The sequence below is a fragment of the Heloderma suspectum genome, chromosome 1 (genome assembly GCF_057233095.1).
Source record: "Heloderma suspectum isolate Gila_16-S chromosome 1, 16-S_ref, whole genome shotgun sequence".
Taxonomy (NCBI): domain Eukaryota; kingdom Metazoa; phylum Chordata; class Lepidosauria; order Squamata; family Helodermatidae; genus Heloderma; species Heloderma suspectum.
Window position 1 is genome coordinate 166,823,782 of NC_139458.1, and position 17,006 is coordinate 166,840,787.

Genomic DNA, 17,006 nt, shown 5'->3' on the forward strand with positions numbered 1-17,006 from the left:
CCCCGCTCACATTCCTGGAGCGACAGTGGCCCTGGCATGGAAAGGGAGGGACAACTTGAGCTTTTAGACACGAGGCGCACACAAGCAAGAGGTTGCAGGAGCCAAGCTTAGGTGTTCAGCCTGATTGGCTCAACATCAACAGCTGCACCCTGAGGCCCCACGGGAGAGGGGGAGACCTTCCCCTCCTACTCCTTAAGTTCAGAGAGTTGCCGCGCTTTTCCCCAAATGGAGACCAACTGATGTCCTAACTCTTAGACACCCCTGGTAGGCTGTTCCTTTGTATTTCCCCTGAGTCTCAGGCAATTAGCATCTGTAAGCTTCATTAGGTTGAATGGAATTAAAGCCTTGGAAAGCAGCCCTTTTGTCTGAGTGTTGATTCTGGCTATTGGAGGATTCAGAAGGCAACAGGGGAAATCCTGACAGTAATTTCTTTAATGTTCCTTTTGATTAGATTGCATTGTCATTTTGCATGTCAGAACCCAGTTCTATTTATTTACTTACCACATTTCTCCAACAGCTCATTTTCTGATGTGAGAAATGACAGGCAGCCATTTAGATTGGGATTCAAACGGCTGTGTAGTAGAGAGCTCCACAAAAGTGGTAGGTTGAGCTCCTGAGCAAGCCATTTCCAAATCCTGACCCCTTGTGCACAGCTGGGCAAGGTGACCCTAAATGTGGGACAACGTAGGAGTATCTTCTAATGTGCTGTGAGGTGCGATTAAAACAAACGAACAAGACAAACCAGTGTGCTTGCAAAAGGACTTGCACATGCCTAAGGGACACTTTGAATTAGGGATGTTGGAGAAATCCTCCACGGAGCCCAATGAGGCCGGATTCTATTGAATCCGGCCCCCTGAAGTCCACAGAGGATCGGATCTCCTACCTGCTCCTCCAGGAGGAATCCTTGCCGGCCAGATCCTCCCTGCCGGCCAGCTCCAGAGCACTAGTGATACGGCCACCATTGCTGTATCGCTGGCTGGGCAGATTGACTGAGGGTGCAAATGGCGTCCCGGATGCCATGTGTGTCCTCAGGCAGTAGTCCCCTTCAGCTAGAGATACGACATGGCAGCCATATCACTGGCACTTCAGAGCTGGCCGGCGGCTCCACAGAATCGCTGTGGAGCGCAGCTGGCTGAAGAGGATTCTGTGGGGGAGGAACAGATCACCTCCCTCCCCCGTGGACCCCCCCCCAGGAACGTTCTGCCCATCCCTACTTTGGATACTGACCACAGTAAATTCTATATCCTCTAAACACCATATGGAGGCCACTAACGGCCTCCACATGAGGAGTTACCACCGTCATGTTCATAATGTGCTGGCCATCGTATCATTGTAGCACCTAGTGTGGAGAGTTCTCACACAAGCACTGCCCATCTCATGGCAGTGGCTAGCCTTGTTGGAGCTCTCTGCAGTTGACAACTACTACACTTTAATGCTTCAAGCAAGGTAAGTCACAGAGACTGTTTCTTATAGCCTCTGAGTGGTGTTAATAATGGTTTAAATCCAACATCACATGAGTGGACTTCCATTCATGCAATGGAACTTGTCCTTGCTCTCTTCATCCCTGCAGCCCCCTGAACACCCCGAAATCTTCTCTAGAGGATCCCCCAGAGCAGATCTGGGTGTGTGCAGGAGACTGCAGAGGGGAAGGGAAATCCATTCTGCCAGTGGTTTTCATCCCACTCTGCTGACAGATGTTCAACATTAGATCCAACCTAAAATGTGCTTCAGCTTCTGGAAACTACTTTTGCGAATAATCTGAACAGCTAAGCATGAGTTCACTAAGTCAAAAGCGTCTTCACTCAAATAAAATGATGATTATTTTCTTCATGGAACTTTTAATCTTCTATTAAATGGCATTTAGATTCTCGGGTGATACCGTCATCAAATTAAATATATTAATAGACCGATAAACAGTGCAGTAATCAGCTGAAATTACATTTTAATCAAAGGGCAAAGTAGGGAAAGGAATAGACAAAAATCATATTAGGTGCTTCTAATAGCATTATAATTTTTCATTGTAGCACTACTACTATGGTAACTCTAAATTGAAAACTATTAAAACACAATTTTCTGAAGTAACCTAACCCTTATATAATCCACAGGAATTATAGCACACTCTGTGTAGAGGAAAGGAATGTTAATTTGTTTCATTTACAATTACTTTTCTCCAAACTAATTATGATTTCTAAAATATTGGTTCCTTATTTCCTCTTCAGATTCAGGCAGTTACACACACAAAAAATGTTTTGTATGTGCAGCTTATGTTGTGTTAAAAACAACCCTCCAGGTGTGTCGGTAGAAGTGTAACCAGTAATTCATACTGGTCTGTCATTTATTTTATATGACCTGGCTACATTAAATCTCTCACAGGCACCCCAATATGATTGTCTGAGAGTCAACATTATGATATCATCAGGTAAAGGTGCTGAATTACTGGCATGCTCTGGAAAATGAATAGCTTAAGAATTCTTAATAATACAATGTAGGTAAATCTATGTAATAGTATAGTACTTCTAATGCAGTGTGGATACCACTATAAGCTATATTTCAACAGCTTAACTCAACAATGTTTGAATGGCTGGCACACGTTTGAATGCGCATGACAGAGACAAGTTCACTTGCTGTTGTTATTTCACAACTGGTCACTAGGGTTGATGGAGAAGGAGATGGAAATTTGTTGTGGTATTCTATACATCTTGGAAGATAAATTCAGTTTCTGCATCTTGTGCTGTAGATCTTCAGATATACAGTAGACCTAATTTGTAACTCCTTATGGCAAGAATGGGGACCTTCCACCCATGGGCCTAGTGCAGCCTGTCAAGCTCCCCAAGCCAGCCTGTGAAGCTGTCCAATATCAGCACGTCCCCTTTTTGCTGCCACGCCCACTTGGCTATGATAGTTTTACTCTGCTTTTTGACTTCTTCTTTTCCTTTTCCCCACCGTTGTGTCTTGGTTGCCAGAATGCTGTCTGTAGTTTTCCCATGCATTCTGGTTTGTCTTTATCCAGCATGACCTTCCGGGAAGCACTCCAACTTTCTGGAGTACTTTGGTCTTTTTGTGGCTTTTGTTCCTTTCTGCAGCTGCATCGGGGCTCTTTATTAACCTTCAGAGCTCCAATGCAGCTTCAGGGTGACCTACTCAGTCGCAGGTGAATTCTCTCGCTGCTGTTTCCACTTGGGCATGATTAAAATCCAGGAAATGGTGGAATGTCAATGTGGCAATGAAAGAATCATTGAATGTGGTGGTGGTGGTGCCAGTGGTGGGGAATAGGAGCTACTTCTTAGTTCTGAGTAGAAAGGCATTTTATATTTTCTTTTTGATTTTTGGATAGTTTACATTTTCTATGTATGTAATTATGGTTTAGCGCTAAATGCGTGAGCTGGTCATGGTTTAGTGCTACGTGCATGAACCAGAATGAGACGAAGCAAAGTCTCCGGTTCATGTGCTCTCCCCGTCCCACATGGCTGGGGAAAGGACTTCCCCACAATTTAGTTTCACTTTCCCCTAATCTTGGCTTCTCATTGTGTATGAACTGGACATCATGGTTTATCAAAAACCCTGGTAAGTTAAACAAGCCAGCTGAAGGAAGATATGATAGCGCTCTTCCAGTACTTGAAAGATTGTCACAGAGAGGAAGGCCTCTTCTCTTCTCAATCATCCCAGAATGCAGGACACGGAATCATGGGCTCAAGTTACAGGACGCCAGATTCCGGCTGAACATCAGGAGAAACTTCCTGACTGTTAGAGCAATACGATAATGGAACCAATTACCTAGGGAGGTGGTGGGCTCTCACTGGAGGCATTCAAGACGAGGCTGGACAGCCATCTGTCAGGGCTGCTCTGACTTGGATTCCTGCAATGAGCAGGGGGCTGGACTCGATGGTCTTGTAGGCCCCTTCCAACCCTACTATTCCATGATTCTATTATCTATGATTCTTTGAATTTGGCTTGTTTTGAAACTGACTAACCTTTATGATAAACAGTAACCTCTGGTTTGTAGTAACAGCAATATAAGATTAGGGAAAAGTGAAACTAAACACTAGGGTTAGGGATGGGCGAATCTGTCAGTTTCTCTTTCTCCTACATTCACATTGTTTAAATCTGAAGTTTAAATCTCTCCTGAATATGAAGAACTTTGCAGATATTAGTAAATTCTTATCAGAAATGAACTGAAGCAAAATTCTCACCCATCTGAACGAGCCAAATTCAATAGGTACAGCTATTCCCAGCCACGATATACCTGCCTGCCATATAGCTCTTAAAGATGGCCGAATACACAGGGACTCAAACACACACTTTTAAGAGCAAAGCACTCACAGCAATGGGAAGGGCTGGCCCACCGATGAAGCACGGTGAAGCACCTGCATGAGGTGGTGAAACTGGAAGAGTGAGGAACTGTACCACTTCCACCCCAGCCCCACCCACCAGGAGAGCCCCTGCTGCTTTCAGGAGATGCTAGAGAGCCCTGCCAGCCATTGTCCTGCTGCGGCATTTGCTGCACTGAGAAAGTGGTCAGTCGGGCTGTTTGGAGCTGCCTCCGGTCCTCTGTTGTTGCAGGGTTCCAATCTATCATGAGAGCTCAGCTAGGTACCGTGGCATCTCGCAAGATCTTGCCCATGTGCTGAGATCTTGCGAGAGTCCCACAGCCACTCATGAGTTCTCATGAGAGTCCCCACACAGTAGCAGCAGCAGCAACAGAAAGGAAGGGGCACATGGCAATGGCAGGAAGGGAGAGTAGTGCTGTGGCAGCAGGGAGGGAGGGGCATGCAGCATCAGTGTACATTCTGCTTCAGGTGGCAAGAGAGCTCATGCTGGGCCTGGCCCTGGGCCTGGATGGATGGATGAATCTCTCCGTTTCACTTTCTCCCACATTCATTTTTTAAAATCTCAAGTTCTTTTGTCTAGAATATGGAGAACTTTGTTGCAAATTTCAGTAAATTCTTATCAAAATGGGAATGAAACAAGATTCTTGCCCATCTCTAATCTTGGCTGGGCAGGAAGAAGAGAGGAGAAAGGAGAACATGTGAGCTTTGCTTGGGCTTGTTCCAGCATATACATGTAGCACCATATGCTAACTGGCCCTCTGAGTCCTGAACACACTATTGCCCATTTCCTAAAGTCCCTGCTTAGTAGGGATGTACGAAAGGCACTTACCTTTTGCTGATTATGTTTATGGTTGGGGGGGAGGCGTTCCGTCCCTCCCCCTGGAATCCTCGCCGGGGGGCGAGGTGCTCCGTCCCCCCCCCCGGAATCCTGGCCGGCCAGCTGTGCTCCGAAGAGATTCTGTGGAGCCGCCGGCTGGCTCTGCCAGCAGCTGGACATCCGGCCGCTGACTAGCAGGGACGCAAATGGCAGCGGCCGTAGCCACCGCCGTTTGCATCCCTGCAGTCAGCCGTGATAGGCTACATAAATGTTTACGTAGCCTATCACGGCTGACTTAAAAAACCCACACAAAACGCGTGTATGTAAATGGCGGCGGCCATGGCTGCCACCATTTGCGTACGCGCATTTGTTTGTTTGTTTTTTTAAAGTCAGACATGATAGGCTACGTAAACATTTATGTAGCCTATCACGTTTTTTTAAAAAAACCTAGCCGTGATAGGCTACGTAAATCTTTACGTAGCCTATCACTTTTTTTTTTAACTGGAAATGGCGGCGGCGGTAGCTGGTCGGAAGACCGGCTGCCGCGGCCGCTGCCACCGAACTGCCGCTGGAGCCGCCGCCGGAGCCACCGCTGCCAGGAAGATCCGCCCAAGGTAAGTCTCATCCCGGGGGGGGCGGGGGGGCAGGCCGTTCTGCCACCGATTTTGGGGAGCCGAATGCGCTGGCATTCGGCCTCCCCAAGATCCATGGAGGAATTTTCATACATCCCTACTGCTTAGTTTCCTAGTTCCATATCTTTCTGAGCAACCATCCACATTATCTTCTTTCCACCCAATATGTTTGATGCTGTGCCTCAAAATATTTAACAAAAATTCATGAGAACTAGTTTAGGGCACTCGTTGCAATAATACCAGCATATGGATGGTTCAGTAGGAAACCTTTACAATATTCAATTTTAGTGTTAAGAGAATGGATGAGGACAGGTGAATGACTGAGGTTACAAGAGAATGTTTAGGTGGATAATCGTATTATTTTACTAAGCAGTTCAATTCTAGTTTGAAATGTTTCAGGTTCACAAAAGGCATAGACAAAAACACCCTAGAATATTTTATTGGGGAGGGGTGGATGCTAGAGTTTAGTGAAAGGTCAGAATTATTGGCTTATAAAAGTGGGTAAAATGGCAGAATCAAAGCCACTTAGGATGTTTTTTAATCTGTTCAAAGCAGCTTGTGCAGCTGTTAGATGGCATATTTGGCCTTCATTTTTTAAAAACAATTGAAAAATAAAAAGAGACACCTTATTACCCTTCTACAGGTCACTAGCATTTGAATGACACCATCTACATCACAGTAGATGAAAGAAATGGCAGAGCCCTTCACCAAACAGATTTGAAAAATTATAATCTAAATGGCAGTACATTTTTCGTAATGCTTTTTATAAGTGACTTTTGAGAGGGAGAAAGTTACATCTTCACGCATAATTCAGTAAAGAATAGAAGGGATTTTTTTTATAAACTAGTTGTTTGATGTGTGTGACATTTTGCCTTGCTGTGAAGCAGCTAGTCAGAAGGGAAGAGGATAGAGAAAACTGAAGGAGGGAGAAGCAAGAGTAAGGAGTCACAGCTAAGATTATCTGCCTTCACTTACATAAGAATTTGACTCACCAGGAACCTTGAACCATCCACACCCACCCCATGTTTGAAGAAACACAGAAAGACAGACATGCACTGAATTTTGGGTCTGTGCCCAGACTTTTTGCATTATAGGGACAACAATTTTTTACTGCATAAAATTATGTGTGTGGAGGGAATATAAAATAAAATATTCTCTAAGGGCACACACTGGCCTGGTTTGCAGTTAATGACAACCCACGGGTTGTTTAACCATGGGTTGTTGGGGCTAAACACAAGTGAACATGCTGCCTCCCACCCACTTGTCACTTCCACTTTGTATCCACTTTATAAAACAACCCAAGAAAGCCCCAATCCTGGTTTATTAGTCATGATGTCTGAACCCGGCACTCTGGGTTGTTGAGGGTTAAACAACCCAAAGTTTGAACCCATGGTTTGTTGTTCGGGTATTCCTAGGTTGTATTGGAAAGTGGACATGGCGAGCAAGCAGGAGGCAATGTGCTTACTCGCTCCCACACAGTCCCAGGAATTCATGGGTTCTTTAACCCATGAATTGGTGTTACATGCAACCCTGGTCTACAAAGTACTGATAGAATGTATTCTCCTAAATATAGTTGACAAGATGCATTTGTTACAATATTTCAGGGTAGGGAGGCAGGTGAACAAGCAGGCTGCAATGGTGAAGAGGAGAATCAAGTTGGGTTGTCCATTGCAGGGATATCAGGTATTTTTGGGCCCAAAGGTAGGGATGTACGAAAGTCACTTACCTGGTCCCACAGCTTGCTTCGCGGTGGGGGGGAGGCGCTTCGGTTCTCCCCCCGAAGTTCAGGCCGGGGGGGGAGGCGCCCCACCTCGCCCGGCCGAAATTCAGGCTGCGGGGGAGGCGCCCTGCCTCGCCCGGCCGAAATTCAGGCCGGGAAGAAGCGCCCCGTCTCCCCGGCCGCGAAATAAAAAAGTGAATGTAAAAAAACACACACACACGTGATAGGCTACGTAACGATTTACGTAGCCTATCACGGCTAGATTTCCAAAGTCAGCCGTGATAGGCTACGTAAATTGTTACGTAGCCTATCATGGGTGACTTTGAAAAAAAAAAAGCGTGTACACAAATGGCGGCGCCCATGGGTGCCGTCATTTGCGTTCCTTATTTGGGCCCGGGTAGTCTACGTAAAGATTTACGTAGACTACGGCGAAAATAAGGGCAACGCAAATAGCTGTTCCTCTCATCCTCCTGCTGCCGCTTCCATGTCACCATCACTGTGGCAGCGGGGGCAGGAGGATGAGAGGGGACTTGTTGCTGCCACTGCACCACCATGCAAAGGCGGAAAATATTCCAGGTGGCTCAACTTGGTGTGGGCCGAGTCAGGCCAGCTGACTGGAGTCGGGGGGGGGGGTCGAGCTAGTGAAAGCTCACTGAGCTCCACCCCCCAAACGAATTCCTCTGACATCTCTAGAATCAAGTCCAGGGGCTCCTGTCAGTGGGCCCTTGCTGGGGTGTGAACCCTTGGGAGGTGCCCAACCATGCCTAACTTTTACGCCAGCCTTGAGATCACCTCTTTCTCTAATTTCCAGACAGAATGATAAGGAAGGCCCATAAGTACTTCTTTCTTCTCTCGCTTTCACTCCATTCTCCTGCTTTTTTCTAAGTCCTAGTAGAATTCCTCCTTCCCTCTGCCCACTTAGAAACTGAAAGCCATTTTGCACAGCCACATCACTTACCCTTTATCTTTCTGGTCAGCTTCTTGTTGGTAACTATTTAATTACTTAGTTGTTATATTTGCTAAATAAACTCAGTTTCAGAAAAGTCCTGTTCTTAGCTTATTCCCTGAACATGGGGAGATAGATTCCACACATGTTTGAGACATGTGCCCTGAGCAAACATGACAGCACCACCCTGTTGTCTGCAATTAAAGACTATGGTAGGTCTACTCACAAATTTGGTTTGTCAAACTGTGTGTCTGAGAATGAATTGTAGTTAAGTGATAGAGCTACCAGCTATTGCGATTCACCGTGCCATTCACCGATACATCATTTCAGCAGAAAAATGAACATTGACATGCAATGGATGTTACGCAATGGGGAAGTGCATTTGCTAGCTAAACACATATTAAACGTGTGATCCACAACTCATCTGTGAAGTGAAATAAGAAGAGCCATGCTGGATCAGACCAAGGGTCCATCTAGTCCAGCATTCTGTTCACACAGTGGCCAACCAGCTGTCAACCAGGTGGTCAACAGGATATGTGTGCAACAGCACCCTCCCACCCATGTTCCCCAGCAACTGGTGTACATAGGCATACTGCCTCTGGAACTGGAGGTAGCACATAGCCATCAGGACTATTAGCCATTGATAGACTTCTCCATGAATTTGTCTAACCCCCTTTTAAAGCCACCCAAATTGGTAGCCATCATCCTATGGTAGCAAATTCCATAGTTTAACTATGTGCTGTGTGAAGAGGTACTTCCTTTTATCTGTCCTGAATCTCCCACCAATCAGCTTCAAGGGATGACCCTGGGTTCTAATATTACGAGGGAGAAAAATGCCTCTCTATCTACATTCTACACACTGTGCATAATTATGTACACCTCTATCATGTCTCCCCTTACCCTCCTTTTTCCCAGGCTAAAGAATCGCAGGTGTTGTAACCTTCCCTCATAGGGGAGATGCTCCAGCCCCTTGACCATTTTAGCCCTCAAATGCTGAAGCAACCTCCTCCATTTGCCAGTGCAAGTACTTAGTAAATTATCCTCTCCAGCAGTTATTTCTCACACCCAGTGCAGAAGCAGGACAAATGTTCACCTTCTTCTCTAAGTTTCAAACATGGTAGCAAAATGAAGGAACTGGAAATAAACTGATTCATCATCTTATCTATCTGAGTCTATACAACTCACATCTAAGGAAAAAGTAGCTGGTTACCTCCCAGTTCATTTCTAATCCAAAAGACCAAAACATAAAATGGACATCAGCATACTAATCTATTTTAGAACCAGCAATACAAGTTCACAGTGTAGCTGTATCCCCCTTCTTCATGTAAGCATAAAACCCAGAATGTAAATTTAAAATAAGTGCCACAGTAAAAAATAAAAAATTATAGCCACATGTGAAGCCATTCAGAACAGCTGCAGTAATTTAGAAGAGGCTGACTTCTTAAACAACATAAATTGAAAAATGATTTTTTTTAAGGTAGGAAAATGTGAGCAGCATGAACAAAAGAAAACAAAATCATAAAGCTTTTAATATTTGATTTGGCATTTCCCTGTTGGTATTCTACATATTTCATTTATATTTTTCATTGTATTGTTTTCCTCAGAAAAGCCCTCAAAATATTGCCTTAAAGGCAAAAAGTTTGAGATCCAGCTGCTCCTACAATCATCTTCATCTTTCAAACACTTAGAACATAAATTAGGTTAAAATGATTATCGTGGATTTTACTGGGCTTGTAGAAACATGCTGTTTCCTAGTATTCCAATTAATTATGTCCCTTTGAATTTTTATAGAGCATGCTGTGGTACAAGTACCCCATATGTTCTAATTAATTGTATTTTAAAAGGGGGAATGTGCTAACTCAAGAAAATAAGTTACATCTGGAAAAATAAGAAACAGAAGGACCACAATAACATGAAGAGAGATTTTCTGCTTAAAATTTTTATCAGAGTAAGACCAAATTCCTATAATTAACTTTACAGGAACAACTTTATTTTTGTGTGTGAATCAGAACAATTATGTCATCAAAGATTCAGTTAAGCATTATGGACAACTTCTCACATGGCATTTGAACATGGAATATATTTATCATAAGGTAATCTTACCACATTTTTTGAAGCAAGTAGGTAAGTTGAATCTTCTTTCTTGTGGTTGCAATAGGCAGTGAAAATAGTTTGACAAAATGCCACAGTTACCACCACATGGGAAATACATTCACATTATTTATTCTCCATGTGAATATAGCTTCATAGCTGAGCAGAGATTTGGCCCTAGGCCTTCCCGCTCCTACTCTGGCATTCAATCCACTACCATACTGGTGGCAGCAGCAGCTAGTAATAGTTCTTCTACCCATCTTGATTACAAAATGTATATTTTGCCACCAAAACCAGCTTTCTTTGTACACTTGTTCTTGAGTTGTCACATATCCACATTCACATATCAGCCACCAAGGAAATAGGCAGCTAAATGATTAATGCCATAGAATGGGAATGTATACCTACATGGGTCTGGAACACATATGAACTTCAAGATTCTCTCCACATCTTTTTGTTTTGTTTTTTTAAACGGAATTCAATGACAGTCAGATCCAGCACTATATATGGTGCTTGTCACTGTCACAGATTGGAAAGCATAACAGTAACCCAGATGAACATGTGCTCTGCTATTTGCGAGTGAAAGGAGAGGGAAAATAAAGACACAGATATATGGTCTAAAACTTGGACCACATTTATTTAAAGATCTGCAAAGGGGATGACCTGTGCAGGCGTCTAACCCATGCCGACAACTAGCCAGGGAGTGTATCAGGTGACTCATCCTATCCCTCTTGAGTCTGGAAGATCGCCACCCTCTAGGTCTCCCTGTTTGAGGTTGCGAAGTTTTCCATGTCACCCCCTCTAGGAGCCACAAAATTCCAAATGGGTGAGGTGAGTTAGCCTCAAAGGCAATCCTTATCTCCCCACTGGGTCACATAGCCCTGAGCGGGAAGCCTCAGGCATTACCTATCACTGTAAAGGTGCCTCAGAATCCTCACCAACCTTGCCCGCACTAAAGGTTCCTGCATATATCTGCCATGAATATGATCAAATTAACCTAACAATCAAATTAAACCACATCAACCTATGAACTAAACTAACCCGTCCCCACTTACAGTATAGAGTAAGCGAAAAGACTAATTGCCCAGGCCATTCAGACAATGAGCCAGAAATTCCTACTTGGCCCCCAGAAAGGCAACCAGCAAAGCCCACAAGTCATACAGGCAGGGAGGGAAGAAGCCATGATTCAAAGAGGCCAAGGGGAAGGGCCTCACAGGCTAATATCACACCATAAGCCACTCCCCTTGGCAACACTGCCTGCATAGATATGTAGGCCTTTTGCAGGACTTTGGCTCTCCCCCCCGCCCCCATATCCTTCCTGAGCTGAGACAGGCCAGGTGTAGGAGAAGGTACTTCTGATCTCTAACACTGTGGGAGGTGGTGGAATCCATGTATCTATCTGGTGCTACTGTTGGATGACAAGTGGAAAGAGTAAATAATCTGACCAGTGTGGTTTCTCTGGTGCATACACCAAGGTCACTATCCACATAAGAGCGACAACCTTCTAGAGGCCTCTGGGAGAACAAGTCACGATGCTGCTACCAGAGACTTGTTTTGGCCACTGCTGAGCAGTGGCAACTGGAAATAACACTTTGAAGTGACATAGTCCACTGCTGTGAAAAGTAGGGATGGGTTGTTGTTGTTTTAACAAGGCTTCTGTACTATGAAGTTCTAAGGGTTGTCAAAACAAGTGAACCATCAGACAATAGGCCCTAGACAATACAGTGTAGTAAGCCTATCTCAGAGTGCAGGATTGGATTTCTAGAGGAAAATGGGATGGGTCAGTGGGTCTGTTAATGTAGACCATTAAAAAAAATTGACTCATAATGAATTTTTCTGGCAACACCATTAATTAAAACTGAACGGTGTGCAGAGAATGACAAGAAATATGTAAATGGAAACCTATATTTTTATTCCATGTATAATGTGAACAATGTTGGTAGGAATTAGCTGACACATTCTCCCACTCTCCCAATTTTCAGTTCACAGTAATCGCTACAAGGATGGATTTTCAGAAGCATTGAACTTTAGCGTCACACAGCTCCCTTTGAGATTAATGGGAATCTTATCAATGAGTCTGTTAACAGAGGTAGACCAAAGCAGAAAAGCTCAACCACATTATATCGATAGCAATTAAGGTATTTCAAAACTTTTCTTTAGCAAATGCTGTTGGTTCACAGGGATTTCTAAGTGAGCAAATCAATTAAAATCTGAATCAACTGTTTACCCAAAGTCATTAGGGTTTAGCTTCATGCTATGTGTTGTCACTGTAGATTCTGTGTCAGTATATGTGAAAAAAATCCATTTAGGAAATGCACCTGTGCATTATGAGATTAAAAACATTTCACTTCAGCTTCTTTGTATGTGTGTGTTTTTCACTAGCACTAGTGCCAAGAAACTGAAAGTGCAAGAAAGGTTAATCACTGAAACACATTTGCTACAACAATTTAACAAATTTGCCTTGAAAAATGAAATCAGGTTGACCTTAGAAGACTGGCCAAAAGACCATATATGCTCTTATTATACTCAGTGCCAAAAAGTCCTCCAGTGGAAGGGCTGGGGCTGGGGAGAGATTAAAGAAAAGAAAAATGAGTAAGATGTAGTGCATTGTGTCTAAGGGAAGATTCCAGAGGTTGCTATAATTGCTATGTTCAGTAGGAGTCTCATTCCAGTGGTTCATTAATAATCTAGATGAAGGCCATGCTGTTAATTAAATTTGTATATAAAAGTAAATCAGTGAGTGCTGCATACAAACCTCAATAACCATATTGTTGCTGATTCTGATAACACCTAAGCCAATGGGAAAGTATACTTTCCAAAGAAATTTGGCTCCTATCCTGGAACAAAATATTGAGTTTAGTGGCTGTTTTTGAAGATGGTTTCGCTATATCTACAGTGATAAAGATGCAGAACACATAGATAAAGGAAATGTGTTCCTCAGCGTCAACTCTAATTTTGTCCATTTCATGAATTAGCTGTCGCAAAGGAAAATTCTATTTGCTTGGGATATCTGATCATTAACAACACACGTTGTCTTATTTTTGCCACATCAGGAGAATTAGGTGTGTGTGTGCCATTTACACAGGTTTGCTCATTAGAACAAAGTCACCTTTTCCTGGCTGAACTTCACCCTTCTGTGTAATGTGTACCACCTAAAACAAAGGTTATCCTGATTATACAGAATAAAGAGAGCATTTTCAACATCTGTGCTGATTAATCCTCAACAGACATTCCAGATGTCACCTAGGACATCCGACTTTCACAGAAAGTCAATAAAAGTTAAAAGAAAATATGAAACCACTGAGCCCACCTTTGGCTCTTAAATCAACCCCCAGAAGAAGTTGTTTGAGAACTGCAGCATGGGTGGTATTTTTGTCTTCCAAATTTCCAAGCTGTGACATCCCCAAAAGTCACACAAGAAGTCAGTACAATATATATTTATTATTATTTATTATGTATTTATTGCATCCTGTGATGGTCAGAGCAGCTCAGAAATGTTCAGAGGCCACCCAGGCACTAAGACGTTCTACACTTTACAGTGATTCCAATGGACACATTTTCCTTTTTAAAACCTCTCTTGGGGCTGCCCTTGAAAACAGTTCAACTTCAGTAGGTCCAAAATGTAGCTGTGTGATTTGTAATGGGTGTTAAGCTCTTGAATAATACTATGCCAGCCAATCTGTTTCTGGGCAACATTCAAGATGCTGGCACTGACCTTTAAAGCTGTACAAAGATTGAAATCTGGGCACATTAGAATATGCCTTCTCCCTTATAAAACTTCTATGGTACTAACATTTGGAATTGGCATCCAAGAGGACTCAGAGCAGGGTCTTCTTAGTGATGGCATCCTGGTTGCAATAAGCTCTGCCCTTTGAGACCTGTATTGCCAACTTCCTTGCCTTTAGAAAACAAGTGAAGTTTGATCTGTTCCATCAGGTCATTCAGGTATTTTATTGTTATTGTTATTATTTTATTTTGCAATTGGTATTTTATTATTTTAAGGGGAGTTGTATTTAAATACGGGGTAAAAATATCCTCATCATATACATGGCATCACCAGGAGAGATTGTACAAAGACACGGTATTTTTTGTCATTAATGATCTAATGACTGCTAGATCTCTCTCCTTTTCATCTGATCCAGGTTCTGTAGTATTAATATTTACACAGTATCTGACTAGAACAAGTCAAGCTAATTGAGGCTGAGATTTTTGGCAGACAACTATGATGATTTCCAGAAACCTTGCAACGAATGTCATGGTTTGCTCCACACCACCTGCAGAGCACCAAAAGGGCCACATTTAGCTTGCAAACAAGCCAGATTTGCCCATTTGGATGCTCGGTAGCTGCAGATGCCTTTTTTTTTTTTGAGGGGGAAAATTACATTTGGGGGGTACGAGGGGCTGCAACAGGGGTCGACAGATGCCAAATGCAGCCTACAGGCCATGCATTGCCCACTCCTGATCAATATCTTCCTATCGACCTGTAGGCAAAAGTTAAGGTGCTAATTTAAGAATACCACAAGTCCACTGTCAATGTGGATAGTGCTTCTCAGCTGCAGGCTTCTAACTATGGTAGCCTTTGCTGTTGGAGACTTCCCAAAGACAAAGCATAGGTTTAGACACACTGAAGATTGAGTTGTCTTTTGTAGACAAGGATTAAGAAAGAAAACAACTAGAAGTTGTAGGAAATATTACATATTAGGGGTATTATCTAACTGTGCTCCAGCACTAGTGGTAATGACGTTGCACTAGCGTAAAACATTTGCGCAACATAAGTAGCATTTGCTAGGGCAGTGGGGAGAAGCAGCAATTTGCCGCAGCGCAGATCACCACTGTATCCCATTGCTCTCGCAAGTGCTAGTTACGTTGCACAAGCATTGGTTTATGCCAAGGCAGCATCATTAACATTAGCGCTGGGGCAAAATGAGATGCTCCCCTAGCTGTTTTCACTGATCGATAGGGTGAGATGGCTTATATATTCGAGTAACACTAACTACAGAACAAAGAAAGTAATTAAGCAATGAATCTATATGCATTACAGTAACTTCAGACACACACTACAGTACTCTAGTTATTATGCTGCTTATTATCTGTGCCTCTTTGACCTGGCACAGGTAAGTAAAATGTGAATGAAATTTCATTTGTTGAACAGAAGATGTTGTATTGAATATTAAATGCACATCTTTGAAAAGCCAGCTTTCATATACCAACAACACAATACTGACAGATAATTCATTTGAGAAAAATTAAAAGCTTTTGCTTGTAGAACTTTAAGCCAAAAATGATTTACATTTATTCCCAAATGACAGCTAAATCATGGAAAGCTGCCAGCAATATTTTTATTGCCAGTTTATTTCAGGAGTTTTATAGGGGATTTTGAGGGGGGTGTTTTAATTTTGAAGTCCTTTTATTCAGTTCCCACAATGTCTTGAGCTTTTCAAATGAAGCCCAGCATCATCAAAACGTATTCAAATAATTTTGCCTCTAATCATGCAGACTATGCTTAGTATTCAGGAAATATGCCTGATAGACCCTGAAGGAGTTTGGGGGTGGGGGTGTCTTAAAAGTTGTCCAAACTTGCCATGCTGATTTTCAAATGAGCTAGCTGTGCCTATTAAATAACTGATTGCTCCAGCATAGGCTCTGCCTTTGCCTTCTCTGCGTGCTTTTCAATAAGGTTCTTCCCATAATGAGATGTATGCTTGAATAAAGCCACCTTCCTTATTTTACTTTTATCACACTTTCCGTTCAGCATGAACCTGCAACTTTCCTATCAATTTTGACACAGCAGTTCTCAACAGCATCCTATGAGCAAATTGAGCAGAATGTCGATTGGAAATCAAGAAATGGGTGCAGAGATGGCAAAGATGGGGGCTGCGGGGATGATGAAACCTTCTGGTTCCTCTTTTCCAGTTCCGAAATATATACAGAAGCATATTACTTTCTTTCTTATATACCTGTTCTTTTAAACAAGTTACTGACTTGTTACAGTAAATAGTACAGAACACTTCACTTTGAATTCAGTGAAACTGCTGGTATACCTGCTCTTCATCCTAACAGTGCAGAGAATCCCAGTCATCCTCTCAGTGGTGGCCCCAGGTTTTTGAGGGTGCTTGGGCAAGACACCCTCAATGGACCCCTCCCTCAATGAGTCTGCCTTCTCACCACAAATGCCCTCACCCGGCGCCAGCTTGTCTGGCTAAAAGGGGGGGGGCATTGCGGGCGGGTGGGGTGACATGACGCAGGGGCCTTTGACTGGTGCACCCCAGTGGCACCACCATGCAAGGAGGGGCAGGCTGAGTTGCCTTAAACTCAGCCCCCTTCTCTAACTCAGCTCTCTGGCTCAACCCAGCTAGAGAGAACTGCAGCTCGAAGGACACCGGCCTGACGAAGGACACCGGCCTGCTGGAGACCGGTGTCGTCGCACACGCTGAGGGCCCCGGCTCTTGAGGCTGCAGTGCGCCCGCCCCCC

General features: G+C 43.5%; 1 protein-coding gene across 1 annotated transcript in view; it reads right to left on the reverse strand.

Annotated features, from left to right (window-relative positions):
* LRP1B (LDL receptor related protein 1B) overlaps window positions 1–17,006 on the reverse strand; it is a 1,474,154-nt gene that overhangs the window by 1,039,618 nt on the left and 417,530 nt on the right. The window lies entirely within an intron of this gene.